Consider the following 19,493-nt stretch of genomic DNA (forward strand, 5'->3'; position numbering starts at 1 on the left):
ACACATTGGCCAGGAAGTTCTCTCAACGCCACGAGAGGCTTTCGTACCTGCAAGTACTTTCCTGGTTCTAGGTGTACAAATTGTCCCGTTATTCGCGTACGAAGTAAAGTTGACTAAGTGAAAGCCAGACCAATTTCTGAGTATTCACATTTCATGGTAGACCGAGAATGAACGGAGGAAATTGATTGTTGGAGCGTTTCGCAAGTACTTCGTTACTTCTATTTTTCTCACGAGAAATACAAGTCGTAACGTTCCGAAGAAATGTCCAGGTAAAACAGAGCTGAATTCAACGTTGCAGCGTTACCACAGTACGTACACGGATCGTTTGTAAAATCAAATTACCAGCTACGAGCTAAGATAACAACTGTGTTCAAAAAAGTGGAATAGACTTACCCCGAACACCTGGTCGACTATACGGAACCCCGAACGCGACTTCGATACTCGAGAAAAGCATAGATCACCGGTTAGCAGACTTATGATCTCGTAGCACTCGCGAGTCGCTGAAAGGAGATAAAAAATAATTGTTACAGAATCATTAGCCAATGGAGGTAAACAGATATACGTATGTACGGCTATATAATACTATAAACGCAATAGGTATAATGATAGTGTTGCAAAACAAAGCGAGAGCAGTAGCAGTAGCAGTAGCAGCAGCAGCAGCAGCAGCAGCAGCAGCAGCAGCAGCACCACCACCACCACCATTGCAAGCTGAAGCAACATGAGTTATGGTAGAGCATGGGTGTGCCGTGATATGTCAAGCAATGGGCAATAGCAAAATACGTATAGGTTAATACCTACAGCCGTCCAGGTTACACGCGGTAGTGTGGTGACGGTGTCTAGTCGAGAGAGATCTACTTCTGCGGCAGACTGATACAGATAATATAATGGGTTTATTGCTATCGATCTGCGCGCGTTACACATCTATATATATATACATGCACATAGAGACACATGCAATGCACGACCGCGGTGCAACGGACCAATCGGATGATTGGCCGTAAATTTAAACGTTATATATCATTACCGGACTTTTAATCCGACTCATTTTATTCTCGTCTAGTGCGGTGGGTTACGATGACGAGGGAGGGACGGACACAGCGGGCCAAATCGAAACTCGTACCACTGGATGGAATGTTTATTTCGTGATTTCGGTGAGCAGGGTTTCCCTCCCATGTTATTTATTAATTTTGTTTTTTTTTTTTATGACCACCTACATACGGTATTAGTTTGTGAATTTTTTTTATCGTCCGTTAGATTTCAAGTCAACCGTGCGCGTCAAGCGTGGAATAGTTAATTATTTATAATTACAACCTACCTCGCGATCTGAATTGTACATATACATATATATGACGATAAAATTTTAAACATACATGTATAACCTGCAGATAGCCGTAGTAATGTATGAAGGTTTAATAATTAACGGGTACATAAGTACAATTTACATCAGGTGTCGGTATCCACACGATCCGCGTTTTTATACACACCGTTCGTGGAATGTACGTGATTACGGTATTCTGCGTACGTCATATAATGTACCGACGAACCCACGGTGACGGACACTAGTTTCATTAGCAGTTAAATTCGTGCTGATGCAGGAGTATATTGGCCTTGGAATCGATTTAATAATTACATAGCCAGAAAACCGAGGCGGCTAGTACGCGGCGCAATGCGTACATCTGGAAGCGTGGGCTCAGACACCACGGTCGAGGGTAATTAAGAAAGGGATTAATTACGATACGGGTCACGCGACCGCTCGGCGAAGTCCTGCGACAACGCAGGTGAAATAGACAAAAGAAAATCACCCCCGTATAGACACAGGTTACATTATGTGGACTGAACTCGTTGAATTTTCACCCCTAAAGTGCTGAGGAAATACTCAAATTAGATTCGAATCTAAACGCCCCAATGCCTAAAAGCGCATTTCCTTCACCCCGGGTGGCCCGACCCGCTGCGCGATCACCACAACTTCATTATTAACATCTTTCTCGATTTTTATCGTACCGGCAATGTCACGAAATGTCACTATTTTCACCCCAGTTTTCAGGGAGCGCAATTTGTGCGTTCATTTATCACCAATGATCCCGTCTACGTTTACTTTAGACCATAATCGGTAATGCCTTTGATACTTCTGTACCGCGATCTTTTCCAATTTTCGTTGATGTTTACACGCGTGCCAAGGTTCAATTCGGTATTTCATAAACTCGATTACGACGCGAGGACTCCAATTTTCATCTAATAACCATTCGACGAAAGTGCCTAACGCATATTTTGTCTGAAATCTCATTAAATTCTTTAGCCGCAAAAATCACCGGCATCGATCCAAACGTTCGTACGATTACCACTGCTATTATTTATTTATCTTCAGCTGAGGGTAGGACGAGTTTAAATAATGGTCTCCCGAGCGTCGTCAGTTTATAAAACCGTGTTTCCCATCGTACCCACGTCTGTACGTATCCTACCATAATATACGTGGGGATTCGAGCGTCAGCGGTTCGTCGAACCGGAAACTCATACATCAGATTATTTCAATATACGTTCTGCTCAATTTCACCGATTTTATAACACCTTTGTACCGGTACAAAATCGCTTCCAAAGTATCGTCCCGCGAAAGATCATTAGCGTTAGTGTCAAACACCGCTATTGTCGCCGAATTTATTACACCTAGGCTACCTGAGGCTTCCGGCTGCATCGACAGTTCGCCGTTTTGTAGCAGACGTAGACACACACCCGACAAACCCATCCCATGACACCCCTCTATTGTAATTGAATCAACGTACAATGAATGATTCACTCTATAAAAGGCACGAGACCCAGGAGGAGCAATGCTTTCATATCACATACCTGGAGGACGTACGAGTATCGATGTATACACGTCCCGTCCACAAGCGATGAAAACAGAGAAAAACCAGAGATTCGGAAGACTCCAGTGATCGCGGCATGAGTTACTCCCTAGCCGATTGGGTGTTCGTCATGGTTGTTATTTCCATAGGTGCACGTATACGTGTGCCGGAATTAAGAGAGCGTGTGAACCTTGGCGATCGGTGAGTCCAAAGACATCGTTCTAGGCGAAGGGTTACTGTTTGTTCAAGCATCGCGCGGTAGGTACTAGTTTTATCTGAATAACGGTGACTCATAAAGATCAGAGCAGTCGGGCGCGCGTCGCCTGGTCCCCTTTCCCCGTTGCCGCCCTCTCGGCATCGCATCGCCAGTATTTCTTTTACGACGAGAATCGAGGTTCCGCCGGTCTCGACATACACGGCTAACCGACGTGCTGGGTGGTGTGCTGCAAGTTACACTCGTGTACGTACACGCATGGCCCAGTGTACCCAGTGGTGATGTTCACCCGAGGGCCGAGTCACACTGGGATTTCTGAAGGGGAACGACGCGACGCAAAGCGACGCGACGCTAGGCACGCGGAGTACTTCAATGTGTACTTAGCGGCAGGGAACACACTCGAACGTGGCGCATGTTGGGACAGAGATTATGTCGTCCAAGAAGTCTATAGTTAGTTAGGGGCCGTATTCTTTAATGCCCGTTGCCGGCAGAGGATACCGAAGAAGAAAGAGGCCGAAACTGATGCCTACGCGTTTCAGCATTTGAAACGCCGAATTATTGTGTCCCTGACAATTAGAAATTAATACCATTCAGGGCATCAGAGGCCCAGGACACAAGACCCTCGACAAACACGCTGTGGATCCACCTTCTAAAATAACTAACTGTTATCCTTGGGGATTAGGAATCCATCAATGTCCACTCAACTCGAACCACGCACGACTACGTGATGCGGCGGTAGCCGACAACCGCCGGTTTGAATTCCGGAGACATACATTTTACACGTGTCCACGACGAGGACAACCCACCACCACCGTCGAATTGTTTAGCATTTTACACAGGTTTTCTCAAAAGGTCCGATTCTTTTCCACGAGACCTACGATTGCAACCATGTAATTATACCGAGCTCGCAAATAATATCTATTCGGAATTCCGCATGCATGAGTCTTTCGTGAAGAAAGAAGTGCGTTCCAATTTTTCACAATTCACTCGTACCAGTGTGGGGTCTGTTATCATCAGTGTCCTGAATATTCTGAGTATTGTTAGTCCACGTTTCTAAAAAGTCTTGACAATAAGCAGCTGCTGAGGGTATCGTTTCTTATCTGACGGTGGTCAGGATCTTATCAGTCGCCAGGCAGTCTGGAGTAAATCGACGACGAAGTTGAACTGGTTCTTTACTAACTCGAGGCCGTCCCCTTTCCTGAACGTTGCTTTTTCTCTTTACGACAGAGGCATAGAGAAGCGTGTGAGGTTATCTCCAAGTTCTCGTCAGCAATTAACGTCGATCGAACGTGACGTTGGAAGTATATTGTACAGAACGTAAATGTACCCTGAACTTTGAGGATCTCACACATGGCCTTTCGACGGTCCGTCTATTCCCTCTGGACTTTTTTTTCACCCTCCCCATTCCGAAGCCGTTACCACTGTTGCACTGGATTTCCCGGTGGTTTATGGTTTTATAATATGAAAAGTTGACCAGGGGTCAGACGGAAAGACGGACACGCGTCGCAGCACATGGCCCATAGCCTCGCTCCACGTTCAGGCCGTTTTAGAACGTGGTATATCAGCTGCCGGTATGTGCCGCCGCTTCTGCCCATCGTCAAAAAGGTAATGAGCCGTTACCCCGGCAAAAACGGTAGCCCCCAATAAAATCCATATCAAGATTTAGGGGCTGCATTTTTCACCGACCAGGACCGCAGAGCTCCTGGATTTTTATCGAGAGGAGGGTTTCGTCGGTGTGCGTCGGTTCTTAGACCGTTGAAGAGGAGGTGGTGGTGGTGGTAGTGGTGGAGCTGGTGGTCGGTGCTGTAGTTCACCGGCTCTTTAAGAGGATCTCTTTTATATATAAAGAGCCGAGAGAGTGAGACTCGCAGCCGCAACACCGTCTGAAGTGTCGGTGCTTTAGAAAACGGTCTCAAACTATAAGCCAACGAGTGCAGAAAACGGTGCTTGGTATATAAGAATCGAGAAGCGAAGCTTTTAATGACCAGCATATTTTGCCAACACGAACTCGCTCGCCGCATGACCGCTTGATGAGGATGCAGAGGATACTCTCGTATCGCAACGTTTTCGCGTTACACTTACACGAGAGAAACCACTCAGCATTGAAGAAGAGAAAAGGGAGATGTATATAGATAGAGAACTCGGCGAGGAATGAACACTGCACTCCGCGCTCAATGCTCCACACTGCACACTCCAACCTCGGGGGATCAAGACGTACGTACAACATACGGGTTCGCTTTAGCAGTGTTTTGTACCCGCACGAGGGCGGATTCCCCGAAGTAGCTGTAGAGAGAGCGAGAGAGAGAGCGGATAGAGTTAGAGAGAAAGAGATGAGGAAAAGAGGCCTCCAGAAAGGGAGTGAGTGCTTACTTGTGCAGCATGCCTGCATACACTCGAGGCTTGCAAAAGCACCTGTTGAACCCGAGGTTTTACTATTTCTCCAGCAACCGACCGCATGCTCATTTACCGATTAACTCTTTCCTCGTTTCCTCAATCTCATTTTAAGCGGTCTCTCATTCTCGAGCGTCTCAAGGGGACCAGGAACCCTTGATGTTTTCAAACTTCCGATCTCAGGCTGCTTCCGCAAGCATTTTCTTGACGGTACATTCAGAGCGAACAATTAGTCAGGCTGACGAAACGGTGGAGAATATTTTTATCGAGGCAAAAGGAGGTTCGACTGAAACACGAAGGCACGAGAAGCAGTCATCCGTTTATGTAAGTAGCACAACACGCGCGAAGTGTGTACCAACCCCATTAAAATAACGGAATACAAGCTGACAATGAGAGATAGAAGAAGGTGGTACTCGTCCTGGGGATACGTGTGTACAGCAGTGAAAAACAGACCCAGACCCCTAGCAAAGCGAACCTTGATTATTTATAATGGACGTTTGAGGCACCTGCTAAACGACGTTCCCATGCGACTCGAAATAGCCCGGTGAAGGGTTACTCTGATAAAAAACCTCCCAGGCGGTGGGTGACGGCGAAGAGTCACTGCAGTTGGGTGTCGCACAAGGTGGTAGTGGCGTGGTGCCTGCTGCTGTTGCTGCTGCTGCTGCAGTTATGGTCTCGCGGTCTAAATATAGGAAGGCACCCATAGCTGGTAAAAAGTAAAACCACCGAACGGAAATAGATGCAAAGACACATCTCCCACGATGCGGCGTGCATGCAAGAACGGGAGACGTATTCCACGTGTGTAATAATACCTCAGCACCGCAACCGATCACGAGAAGAGAGCACCTAAATCTGACTCTCCAGTTATGCCCGAGAATTAATGCGCAATAGGCGAACGAGAGGGAGAAGAAAGAAATTGTATTTCAGATGATGTTTTACACGGTGGAAATAGACGTCAGGGTTGCCATTCCGGTTAATGACACTTGAATCAAGGCCCCATTCTTCAGTGCAGCTACTCGACAAGATTAGACTGTCACAATCTTTTCCAGGTTTTAGTTACCAGGGGTAGAAATAGGAGAACCAGAAAGGTTGGGGACTGAGTGACCATATCCACTCGACATAAAAATAATCCCGAGGTCCCTTCGGCATTTCGGGATGCCCTGTCGTGCGTAAGCCACCCCCTTATCTCCTCCCTCCCCAAACAATAGGGAAGATATTTTCTCTAATGAACCAAGATGAGAGTCACTTCAGCGCCAATTACACTTCAGAAACCTTCTGTATTTCGTACACTTGACTCTGGGCGTTTCAAAGGCGGTGAAAAAAACAGGGGAAAAGAAAAAACGAGAGAGAAAGAGCTGCAGAATCCACGTACCTACCCGACAACAAGGTCACTCGACAATCCATGTCAACTACTTCGACGAGCCTTGTTACACGCGGACACAACTATTCTCATGAAAATGCGCAGCAGAATAACGTGTAGGAGGAAAAATGGAAGCATGGCAGGAAAAGAGTCCTTCGTACATCATATGGAAGAGAGTGATAAATCGGGGATTGGTAAATTGGTAGGGAAGCGGTAGTGCTCGTCTTAATTTTGCATAGATTAGGCGGATGATAAACCAAGTGGATGTAGGGTCAGTATAACCCGTAAGCCTTGATTAACGGATTTAATTATGGGATTGTACGGGGCAAGAGGATTGCAATGGTCATTACGAGGGCCAGCCGAACCCTGCAACCCGTATCCGCCTTCCCGCCATTGTGCCAGTAAATACTTCGTGATAATACCTTCGTGGCTTGTGCAGATCAGGCTGTGTACAGTATAACACGTTACACACGTGCTGCAAGCTGTATTCTATTCCATCCCATTGTACCGTATTGTGTGTCTATCAAGCTGGCCGTGCCTGTGTGCGTCTCGAACTCTAGGTAGGTGTATAATTTTATATGTGTACCTAGGTACGCCTGCTGCAGCCTCTGGGGAATAGGTCTTTAAATTTTCAACCCCATCTCATGGTCAGCTCCAATGAATCCATGCGGATATCCATTACATGCGAAAGATAATTAAAATGGTAATTAAAAGCAACTGGGCAGGTTAAGACCGCGACGAAGCTAAGTGCCAAAAGCAATCTATCATCTAGCCCGAACCAGGCTAGACTAACCAACGAACCACTCCGGTCACGATCTTGCACCAACTAACTCGCATGTCGCTATCGCACTACACCCGAAACCATTAGCCTCGTCTATCATTTGTTAGCATCAAGAATAACGCGCGTCAGAATTCTGCTAATACCTCGTTTCACGCTTTCGCAGAGAATTACCTACCACCGCTCGCCAATCGGAGGACGAATCAATCTGGCTTATGCAGCATCACGAGCCGTGGATTAGGCGCGAATTAAAATTCCGGAAAAGCCGGATCGAATCTTCAACCAGGGATCCAACGGGTTTCAACCCTTCGCCTCTACGTTACCGCTTTCAAGCGCGCTTTCATCACGTCGCTTACTGTAACCCATGAGATCAGGATCATTTTTTCTTCCATTTCATATCCGAATCAATTCTCGGCTGGCAACTCTGAGGAGAATCTATCCCAATTATAAATAGATGAAGTGAGATCAATTCTCGCGTCGAATCGATCGGTTAGTTTCCTTCTGCTAACCTTGAGGGGGATCTGAATTGGGTAACTGTGACGCGTTTAATGGAAGCCTAATGGGGATTCGGGACCATCTGAGTCCAAAGTTATGCAAACTTGCGGTGGTCAATGTCCGCCCAGCTTTACATACGAATTGCAGGGCCAGCCACTTCGGTCAATAGGACCTTATAAGACGGAGCTAATAAAGATGTCCAAGACCCAGAAGCACCCCCGAGGCTTCCACGGTTCGTTTAGCTCGTTGCCCTCCGCAGTCCCTCGGCTAAAGAAGATAGCGGTGCCGTTTTAACATTGGAGAAGAAGTAAGGGTGTGCATGATAAAAAGGAAAAAGCAACAAAAAAAAAAACTACAGAATAGATAGATAAATAGTTATAGGGATCGCGGAGAGGCGTGGAAAGTGACGTGACTCCGGGTATTGGATACTTGGGAATACATAATGATGCGAAATGGTTTCTATGACTTGCTGGTTTGGGTCGGATAATCCTACGGGACATCACCTCCTCGAAATCGAGAGCTGAGAAAGTATTGTCAGAAAGATAGCCTAATAAATTCTTAGCAGTGAAATATAGAAACAAGGACAATAGTTGTCCGTTTATTGGTTGCAAGGGTATTATTCCGAGGGGCGCGCACCCTCTGATTAAAAATTCTCGCGTGGTTAAGCCTCTGATAATGATCTTCCCTAACCCTTTCAGCCCCTCGCCCGAACTGCTGCTCCGACTGTCTTTCTCGGTATTTTACTTTTTCCTTTCACTCCTTTTTTCCTAACCCCTCACAGAGTGACATGTACGCGCTGCTTTTTACACGCCACTAATTCAAAACCGTTAGATATAATGTCATTAATTTGCTTTCTTTCACCTTCTTCTTCCACGATTGAAACAAAAGAATGGGAGGGTGGAGGGGTAATGGAGAGATTGATTTAAAAAACCGAATAGAGTGGTAATTTGATAAGCTATCGCGGGATTAAGATTAAAAGTTGTGCAATCAACTAATTTGGTTGATTAAAAATTCGTTAATTAATTAATTATCATCGTCCTTTCAACGGCGGAAAGGTTTTTAAATAAGATGGCGAAGCGCAACGACGAGAATGGGGAGATGAGGAGATAATATCTGTCATACTTATCCGCTATTATCATTAATGAATATGCGGTTCAGAGATTAAATTTCATTCGATTGTCAATTTTAATCTCTCGCCACGGCTCCCCCTCTTATTGCGCATACTATACATATATCCGAGTGTGAAAATTGTTGCCTTCAAAGCTTTAATTATCGCCGCATATAGAGAACGACCCCGAACGCTATGGAACCCCGCGAAAGCTGGTTTATGGTCACGCGGGTGACGACATGACGCCACCGTCCGCCCGTGGTGGCTTCGTATTAATTAATTTCCTTGTATCCAATTCGCAGCATTCTATTTTACACGCTCGAGAGATCACAGAAAGTATTTTCACGCCAGACCAAAGGAACCTCCTCATCCTCGACACATACACACACATATATATATGTAGGTATTCTCTCACTCAAAATTATTCCACGCGGTATTCAAGCCCAGTTTTTTAATTTCAATCAAGCCCGAAGCCCTTATACTCACTGCCGCATTGTCCTGCATGAATTGATAACTGTGTACAGGAAATTGCTTTTTTTTTTTATTTTTATTTTTTTTTTTTTACGGAGTATGTCCCATCTCACTTTCGAAACGACGACCATGTTCGACATGCAGAAGCTGCAACGTTCGGGGTTCGGCTGATCCCCGTATCGAATGGAATTTTAGTGGGCCAGTTCCCGGTGTGAGAAAAGTGATAAACAATTAGCTATGTAAATATGGCCGATGTTCGACCGAGAATCGTTCATTATTTTCATACGATTTTAGGCTCGGTTTATTAGCCCTGACGCGTGGCAAACTAACGACGTGGCATCAGAGGAGGGAAGAGGAAGCGTGAAAAATTTCAATTCACTTTACGAGTTTTTGACGCTCGTTCGAAAACGATGCTGCCGCCGCGGATATTCGCAGGGCTGATTACAAAGTTGAACGATTAACATGCGGACCGAGTATAATGCGTGATCCATCAATCCACCGTGGATACCTGTGCGACTTCTGACACCGAAGTAATTCGTCGGAATGAATGAACGAACGAATGAATGGATGAATAGGTGAACGCGTTACACGGATAAGGATGAGACGAGTGTGAATTTGAATTAAACCTTAACGAACGAGGCGCCTGCATTAGGGCAGACTTAAGGTTACCTACCTAGTGGTTTTGTAACAAATGACAGAAGCAAAAAGTCCTGAGCCCCCTGGTTAATTATTCAAGCTAAGGGGGGGCTGTAAGCAGATTGGTCGCACCCTAAGCCCTAAGCGTCTCTACAACAAGGGTGGTACAGATTTTAAACCACCCTAACCGCCCCGGAACGATACCTTAGAATCGGTCCTCTTACACTGCGGAATATGCTAAGCAGATCTCCAATTATCGGGACGCCTCTCCCTCCGCCTAATTTCTGCCGCGCGGCTATCGGTCCAGAGAAATTATTCGGAATAGAGGAGAAGAATTCGAAGTCGACTTTTTGTTTGTCGTTGTAGAATTTGAGAGTAGCTTTAACCAGCTCCGCAGCCACGCTGACTGCATGCTGCAACGGCAAGTCGGAAGCGAAATCCAAGTAGTGCTTTAACTGCAGAAAGCGAACATTGTCGTTAACTTTTACGAGAGCATTAAGTCGCGTACGCTTTCCGCTATCCTTCGGTTTTAACTGGACAGTATGACGTCACCGTTGAAATAACGGGAAAAATAAAAACACAAAATAAATAGATAGAGAGAAGAGGACGGAGAGAGAGAGGGAGGGAGGACAGAAAAGAGTTGGCCAACCGAGGCTGAGGTTTCGCGAATAGCTACCGGTGCTCGTAAAGTTCCAAGGGAATCTCTAAGGAATTCGTAAAGGAAATTGTGAAGATAAATTTTTCTCCATTCGTTGATTATACCCGGGAATATAACAAATCTTAGCAGGACGAAATTAATCCGGAAGCAGGTTCTATGTGAACTAAAATCCTCTACCTACGTGAGACTTTTTTATGTTTATTATTTTTTAATTCATTCGAAGCTCATCCCTTGGTGCAACGTGTAACGTGCGGACGGAATGATCTCTGGGAAACAAAAGCAGAGGGACGAAGGTCGGAGAATGGGATTTGACACGCGTAGCTAAAACACAAGGTACGGGTCACGTGGCAGCAGACGGTGTGTGACGTCACTTGCTGTCAGGTCACGTGCCCGTACTAGCTAGTAAAGGGTTGATACTTTGCCATCCGGCTGACGGATCGACCGGTTAAGTCTGACTGATACCCCTTTTCCATGGAAGAGATATACGTATACTTACCGCGGGGCGAGCCACCCGCTTCACTTTAATTATTCGAAAATCACGCCCCTCCAATCATTAACTACAGTTTAATGCCTTTCAAAAAGGGATTTCAAGCCCGGCACCGAACGCCATTTTTATCATGGATATTAAAATCTCGACAATTCCTTCGCCTGCACCAAGAGATTAGATTTGGAAACTTGAAAGTGAAAGATAGAAGATTCCAGAGGTCGATACTTCGAAGAAACAGAGTGTTGAATGTAACTACGGACATAACAAAGAGAAGTACTGCGAAAGCCTTTGTGAGAGTTTGAAAAAAAATTAAATTCGAAGGTAATGGGTGCGAGATGCGAGAAAAAAAAATTGTATAATAAAAAGTCAAACTTTATCGACAGATGCTTTTTTCCAATGACATGGAGCGGCGCGTTGGCAGTTCTAAAACTGATGCAGTCGCGTTAACTTTGTCGAGGTTGACAATCAGGTGAATAAGAATATTCATTATTCGGTATTGATTTCCTTTTTTGGTATACGTCGGTTACGTATCGTACGAAATGCCAGAGAATGAAGGGCTTCGAGTTCCATTGTGTAGTAGCGTCGCTTTCGAAAGTTCCCTTACTCGGTGCTTGTGGCACCAGTCGAGCTTGAAGAGGGGTCAAAACATTCCCGGCATCACTACCGCGCGGATAGAGAGAGAGAGAGAAAGAGAGAGTGAGAGAGTGAGTGAGTGGTAGACTGAGCCTGTACATCGGCCACCTACAAGCAACACTGAAAAGCGAAGAGAGACGGAGGATATAAGCGAGAGTGATGGATGCCTGTGGTAATCTATGCTAACTTCCTTTGGGATTTGCCACGATTTCTCATCCTGAGCGACGAGAAGAGAAGAGACGAGTCGAGACGAGATCCCTAATTCTGACCTAACCTGACCCAGAAGTTTGGAAATCAAGTTGCAGAGAATGGAGAGGATCTGCGTGCTTCGGGATGGCGGTGGAAACCGGGTGCCTTAAGACGACGCTCTAATTAACATCGTGTCAGAAGGATTACGATCCTCCTCTCGGCAGCGGATAGATGCTAAAACACAGTAAAACCATCGGAACTTCACGGGGCACATGATCATTAGCACAGGATTCAGCATTCGCGATTTACCGTCGTTCGAAATCTCACGGCAAATCAATTCACGGTGACGGAGGGGGAACGGGATGGCTGAGGAAAGGGGGAAGAGTCGAAGAGAGAAATAGGGACGCGTAAGACATTACGGGAAAATAAAGTGGAGTGAGGGGGGATAAATTGAACCCAGCGGAGGAACTCACGCGGAAAGGATTATCAGCGCAGGACCCATGTGGTCGCGTTCCTTTATGGCTCGTTACCAGACCTATATTCACCGGAGGTCATAATCGATATGGATATTGTTCAAAAACTGAATTGGACTAGCTTGTCAGAATCTGCCCGTAGCTTCAGTGCTATCGAAATAATCGGATAAACTTGTAGACAAGAGTCAGTGAAATCCTGTGGCTGTACAGGTGACGATGTATCTGAACCTTTCTTTGGATCTACTGTCAAGTAATGACCCAAATGACTTCAGGTTTTAACCGCTGTGTCCCGCACCCCTTGATTTAAATTGACGTTACACCTCAGATCAGAGTACTAACGATGGTCTGGGAGTGTAACCCCACGATTAAGCGTCTCGAGTCCGAAGCAATTTCATTGAACGCGGCTGGATCGTAAACTGGATATACCCTAGCCACGGTTGTCTACGGCATCTATACCCTTACTTGGCAGTAGTAAATAGCCTGGTAGGTACGAAGTGTGTGTGTGGGTGTGTGTGTGTAAAAGCTAGAGGAAGGTCTCCACCCTTGGGTTTAACTTATGTCCGGCTTAAGCCGTTGAAATCCCCGCTGAGATCTGGCGAGGACTAAGATATTTGTCACCCATTGTTAAAGCAAAGTCCAGAGCTAAGTTTCTCGCGAAATTTAATGTTACGCGATTCCTGCCGCTACCCGGACCACGAAACAAGAGATGATATAGCGCGACGGTAGTTACTGCAATACCGGGAAACCATTTTTTCAAAACTCTGGAAGGAACTCCGCAATTGTAGGCATGTAACCGGTTTCGAATGATTGTCACTCCATTAACTTGAGGCCCGTCGACTACTGTTTTCTATTCGAAAACGTGTTAATTATCTAAATTTACCGGGTACAGTGAACGACACGTCAGTCAAGTTCGAGCGGGGTTGAACGCACGAGTGTCAAACTATACGGCGTACTATTTGTCTTCCCGAGTTTCCGTGGACGGGTTCGTTCGGTGTTGGGAACGTTTTTCCCCCTGAACCGCGGGGTGCAGGCTGCTGGATATGAGAGTATGTAACGCTCACGTACAAGCGAAGCAAACGCCGCGGTACGTCGGGGCGTTGAGAGAACAGTGCAGGGGTGCCGGTATATGAGGAAAGGGAAAATGTCCCGGGGGAACATCATCAGGGAAATTGGATGCGGCATTTTTCAAGCCCCCGAAAATATTCCAAATTTTGCCACCGCTATCCGCTCGGCGGTAAAAGGGGAAGGTAGACAAGGGAAGCAGGATCCGTTCGTCGAAACGACATCGTCGACGGATTTCAAATTGGTTTTCAAATAATATCGCGAATAGATACTGCATGTTATATGTGTATGGAAAAATTTGGTTGTGGGAAATCCCGATGAAACGTGAGAGATGTAGAAATTGACGCGAAAGTACAAAATATGAAGGAGTTTAACAAATTTTTTAATTCTATTCTTTGTCGAGGTAAGTAAAGCGATGATCTTCCATTCGAATCTGGCAGTCAGGCATTGCCTCGTTTTTGAGGTCTGATGTTTTATTTGATTATCTTTTTATTCCATTTTTTTTTTCGTTCCACCAGGATCGGCGGTTTCCAATTCCCCGGGATGATTTTCCGTGCGATCTAACTTAAATCTAACCCCACGGCCTCGGGGTGATCAGTCATTTCACAGTTCTACCATCGAGATAAACATCTACCCTTAGCACAAGCTGGATCGCAGTCATGGTACCGGCAAGTTATAGTTATAACTCATCGGTGGCAGATAATGTTGCGTGATATATTTTCGCCCATTGTCACCACAATTATTCACTACGCTATCGTTTCGGCTGGTTAACACCCGCAGAGCTCTGTATTTCCGCTGGGACATTCCGCAATATCTTAGCACGAGGCTGTTAGGGTGAATAGAACGAGCCAAAAAACGAACGAATATAAGGAAATAAAAAGTGTAAGTACCACGTTTCCGTTCCGCTTCGCTAGGATATCAAGTTCGTTGGAAATGAGAAGCGAGACGTCAAGGAATTTCGGTGTGAAAAGCGGGGCGCGTTTGGCGATGCACGGGCTTCAAGTGTTAGATATTTCAAAGTAATCCAGCAATATCGTAAACAACGGTAACGAAATACCGCGCAAGGGCCAAGGCGTTTCAGACATCCGAGTCATAACCAGGTATTAGGGCATTAGAGCTGTTTACAAAACTCCCTTCAATGGATGCGGTGCCGGTGAAATCGTCAGTTGAGCCTCCAGCTACGGTCTGGATGCGAACCCGCCACCTGCGCCACCGAGCGAGTCCCCGAACCACCCCCGACCCTTATTATCAACAATCGTAAAACGCCAAATTGAAAGCCTCGTCGTGGCGACGTTGCCCCAAGCGTACGGCACCCCCGGATTTCGCCAATAATAATGCAAACTTCGCCGCGAGTTTATCTCCGCTACACGCTCAGCCTGACAATGAGCAGCAGTCCCGGAAAATCTTCCTTCTTGATACGTTGAGGATGATACGTAAACAAAAAAAAAAAAAAAAATTGTATCCTGCAGGCGTAAAACTCCTACAGTCCTGCCACTTGAAACCACAATTTTCATTGTCACGTCATCGCGTCACACGCATCGTCACTTTCAATTGACTTCGAGTACGTTCAATCTCTGGATCATCACTGGTCTGAGAGTTTAGACAAGGATTACAACGCTGACGACAGCGCAGTGCTGAGAACGATGCAGAATCCGACAGTGAAGAAATAGAATGACAATGACAATGGGAAAGATTCATTTCGTCAAGGCAGAGATTAACCGTGCAACCTGCGCAAAGACCCATCTAACGACCGAACGAGGAGGGACCTGATTCAGCCGTATCGTTATAAGTGACACGGATCAATTAGCCAAAAAATTGGTATTCGGGGGACAGTGAATACGTAGAAAAAGTAATTCGATTGAAAGGGAGGAGGCGGAGGTTCTGGGAGGGTAGGAGGAGGGCGGGGGGGGGGGGTTGGAGATTGAGGAAAAGGGCGCTGAGATAAGTGAGAGAAGATGCCAGTCATCCCCTGGTAATTAGTTAAGGGTCGCCCGAGTGCCGGTTCTCCTAGTGACGGTGGTTGTGAGCTACATCGAATGGCGGGACGTGCCTCGCGCGCATCAAGTCGAGGGTGAAGTCAGACTGGAGAAAAGCTAAGCCGGGATCTGACGGGGTGATAGAGAGAGAGAAAGAGAGGCTGGGGAGAAAGCAGCTCTCGCGTCTCCCTAGATTTGATTGATTGGGTTAGAAAAATGGAGCTCCTTGATTGTCACAGTAAATGTATCAAGATATCCGAAACGCTGAGCCCCGAAGTGGCGCGGTGGCTGGTGAAACAAGCGGTACGAGCGAATCCCCGCGACACTTGAGACGTAGAGTAGATACCGGCCGGTCTGCAGGCTCTCGTTGTGCGAGTAAGAAATCAAGCCACGACGCATAATCTTCGGTGACAAATGATGGCCGACGATATGCAAAGGAGCGAACCTGCGCGCAGACGAAGATTCGTGATCCGCGAAAAGCAATTTGAACCATTGTATTGCATAAAAACGTCGGCATTTCGCGACCCCTTTGATTCGTAAATGTCAGCAGATGAATAGGTCGACCTATGTAATCGAAAAAACACGTGACATTTACCGCCGAATCTATATATCCATAGGAAGTACGGTGCAACACCGAATTGCACAACACACACTTTCCCGAGCTTGTACGCTGGTCTCTCACACGGTCGCACACCGCTATACTATCAACACTCGAGCTCGTATTAGGCTGGACAGTGGTCATCTGTCAATGTCAACCCCCGGCAGAGTAGAGACATGGTGAAGGGAAGCGCGATGGCGACCCTCTGCTCGATGCAGCACGTGCCAATCTCCAGTTATAGCTTGCCGAAATCGCAACAATAAAATATCACCGGTGGATGAAGCAGAAGACGAAGAAGAAAAAGAAGAAGAAGATGAAGAAGAAAAAAGAAGAAGTGGAGGAAGAGGAAAAAGCTTCATTCTCCTCTTCCTCCTTCTCTTTGTCTTCGCAAGGGAAAAAAATCAATCGCAGTTGATGAAATCCGTAACACACACGTTACGGGTGTTCTCAAGTCGACGGGTCCGGTATGGAAGGTCCGTAAAATGGAGAGAGAGGAAAAGAGACGGAGTAACGATCCGTTTTGTGGTGAACAATTTACAAAGTGTAAAAGCGTCACTTGGACCGCACGGCCATGAACGTGCAACAATATTTTACAATCTAACCGATTTTACGAGTATACTCCCATCGGCGACTCCCAGAGCTATTCAATCTTACTCAGAACGCCTATGAATATAAATACAAAGGAGCGGTGATTTATGCCTCCCAGGAAAGAAAAGATGATTCAATACTTCGGGCCCCAGTTTACGTCGCGGTCAGTATTTACCCCGCGGTTTAGCACCACTAAAAATCCTCCGGTTTGCGCGCCGCGTCTTCTTAAGCCACGCGGCAGCAACAGCAGCGGCAACCTCGTTGAGAGATCACCCATTTTTACGATCCACGTCCTTCCCGGCTTTCACATAATTTTATTACCAAAACTTTGAATCCCAATACTTGAACCGGGGATTTTCCGACATAGGTATCCACTCGCATGAGAAACAATTTAACCCGTAAGCGACTACCGCGGCAAGCAGATGGAATGATGTACGCGGATCAAAACGGTAGCATGTGAAACGGAAACTCCACGTGCGCATAAACACACACATGAGACATGGCTTATAACTGCATGCGAAAGGGATTAAGCCCACGCTCGCGTATGTATTGGCCGAATTGGTAGGATCGGGAAAAGCCGAAATCGGCCCAAACATTCAAAGCCCCTGTACGTACGGTTTAAACTGTCATTACCTGTCGATCAAAGAATGAGACGCGATCAATGATCGTACTCATACGTCAGATTTGCTACGAACAATGAGCCCGCGGCCTGCCGCCGCACCGGATCAAAAACCCCCGGAATTACAAGCACCGTCCAATGGCTCAGCATTGGAACATTTTGCGCAAGGGATTGCTCTGAATTAACCTCACCGTCACACGGTGCCCGCAACGCAAACCGGAGGATCTGATCAGAGGACTCCTTTGGGCTTGATGAGTAATTTGACGAACGGTTGAAAGAGCACGATCTCCTAGGACTTTGGACCGGTTAACCATCGCGGAAACTGAATTGCCATCTCTCGAGTATCGTACGTACGCGTGATGCGTGTACGTGTATATCAGTGTAACTACATGCGTGCATATAAATCGCGCACGAAAACCACGAGTTGTTTTGTCCCGCTCTGCCACAGTAATGTAGTTGATGGTTTCGGCTGACAATGAGGTTGATTAATGACACACCCACCGTTCTATTTTGCCTGGGCGTGATATCGTCTAGGTGCAATCACCCGTTCTACCCCGGAGCACAACTGCAGGGTGGTGACTCTCGGATTACGAGGGTCGAGAAGTCGTACAGGTTAAAAAATACCCCGCGGGTTCACCGAATGATACATATTTCCACCCACTGCTTCCTCTATCTTTCATCATTCGTATCAAAAAGCATCAGTTTTACGGCGAGCTTCACCTGCGGATAGTTATTGCCGGCGTTGTCTGTTTGGCGTAATTACTCTCCAGGGATTTGGGTCGAAATTTGATGAGGGGAGGAGGAGGTGGCCGAGATTAGCCTGTGGAAAAGTTAATCTTAATAAAAGGAGGATAACGAAGAACTTTGTTAATGTGGGTCCACTATAGGTAGTTGGATGCAGGCCACCACCGCAAATGTGTAGCCTATGCAAATTCGCACCCCTTTTGAATCCCCAATCCTCCCCCGCCCCCGGCAAACCTATTTCCACCCGCCGCGCTACAACCTTACCAAGAATTTGCATACTCTCAATCCAGCCTTTTGTCCAGCCTGGAATGTCCATCAACTTTTTGTCCGGCAATGTCCAGCTCAGAGTAAATAGGCGAGTCAAATGACCAGCGAGTTTAAGGGCGACGAAAAGGGTGCTTTTATTTGCTGATTGCGTTCGGATTGTTTCGTGATTTAGCATAAATGTTTGATTAGATTTTGGACCGAGGACAAGGGGGGCGGGAAGGTGAAGGGACAAACGTTGGGCGGGGCGGAACGCTCTGTTTACCAAATGTATTAGCACCGGAAGCTCGGCAGCCGAGCGTTCATCTTCAACTCAGCTTTGCCGCGATGTGTATATTATAATACGTGTGTATAACTTTTCTGCAAACAACGTCGTGCGATTACCCGCACGCTTTATATCGCAATTAGGAAAACAGAAGGACACGCGCGACTATCGCGTTAATCGCGAACGGATAGGCGGAGAGCGAGAGAGAGAGAGGGATCCAAATCGGTCAAGATGGCTTTAGAGGTTCGCGGATTCAGTTAGTAGGACCAGAGCGAGATTGGACCATCAGTTCAGACAATGGAATCTGGTTGTGCGTTTAAGGTAATCCCTGGTGAATAGTGTCCCAGCGCTCGAGGTACTTAATACATTGTCCTCTCTGATGACCACCCTTTACAACCTCGTCAGCCTGCGCCCCTCGACGACTAACTCGACCAAGATGGCGAACGTTAACACCTACTAACCCAGCAGCTTAAGATCCTAGATGAGAGTGTCTCGAGTAATAATGCAAACAAACGTACCTGAGTTGTCTCCCCCCCTTTCGTTTGGAAAGAAAGAGTCAGAAAGAGGCAACCCGACTAAGTTTGGACGTAAATTTAAACGGGGGGATGAAAAATCGTTTTGGGAAAGTTTAAAAATTAAGAAGA

At 46.4% G+C, this 19,493-nt stretch overlaps 1 long non-coding RNA gene across 1 annotated transcript in view; it reads right to left on the reverse strand.

The window, feature by feature from the left end:
* Positions 1-484, reverse strand: part of LOC124182777 — a 70,244-nt gene extending 69,760 nt beyond the window's left edge. The window contains exon 1 of the long non-coding RNA XR_006870856.1: positions 394-484. This is a non-coding gene — a long non-coding RNA (uncharacterized LOC124182777). The remainder of the gene's footprint in view (positions 1-393) is intronic.
* Positions 485-19,493: the final 19,009 nt, after the last annotated feature.

This window comes from Neodiprion fabricii, chromosome 5 (assembly GCF_021155785.1).
Source record: "Neodiprion fabricii isolate iyNeoFabr1 chromosome 5, iyNeoFabr1.1, whole genome shotgun sequence".
Taxonomy (NCBI): Eukaryota; Metazoa; Arthropoda; class Insecta; order Hymenoptera; family Diprionidae; genus Neodiprion; species Neodiprion fabricii.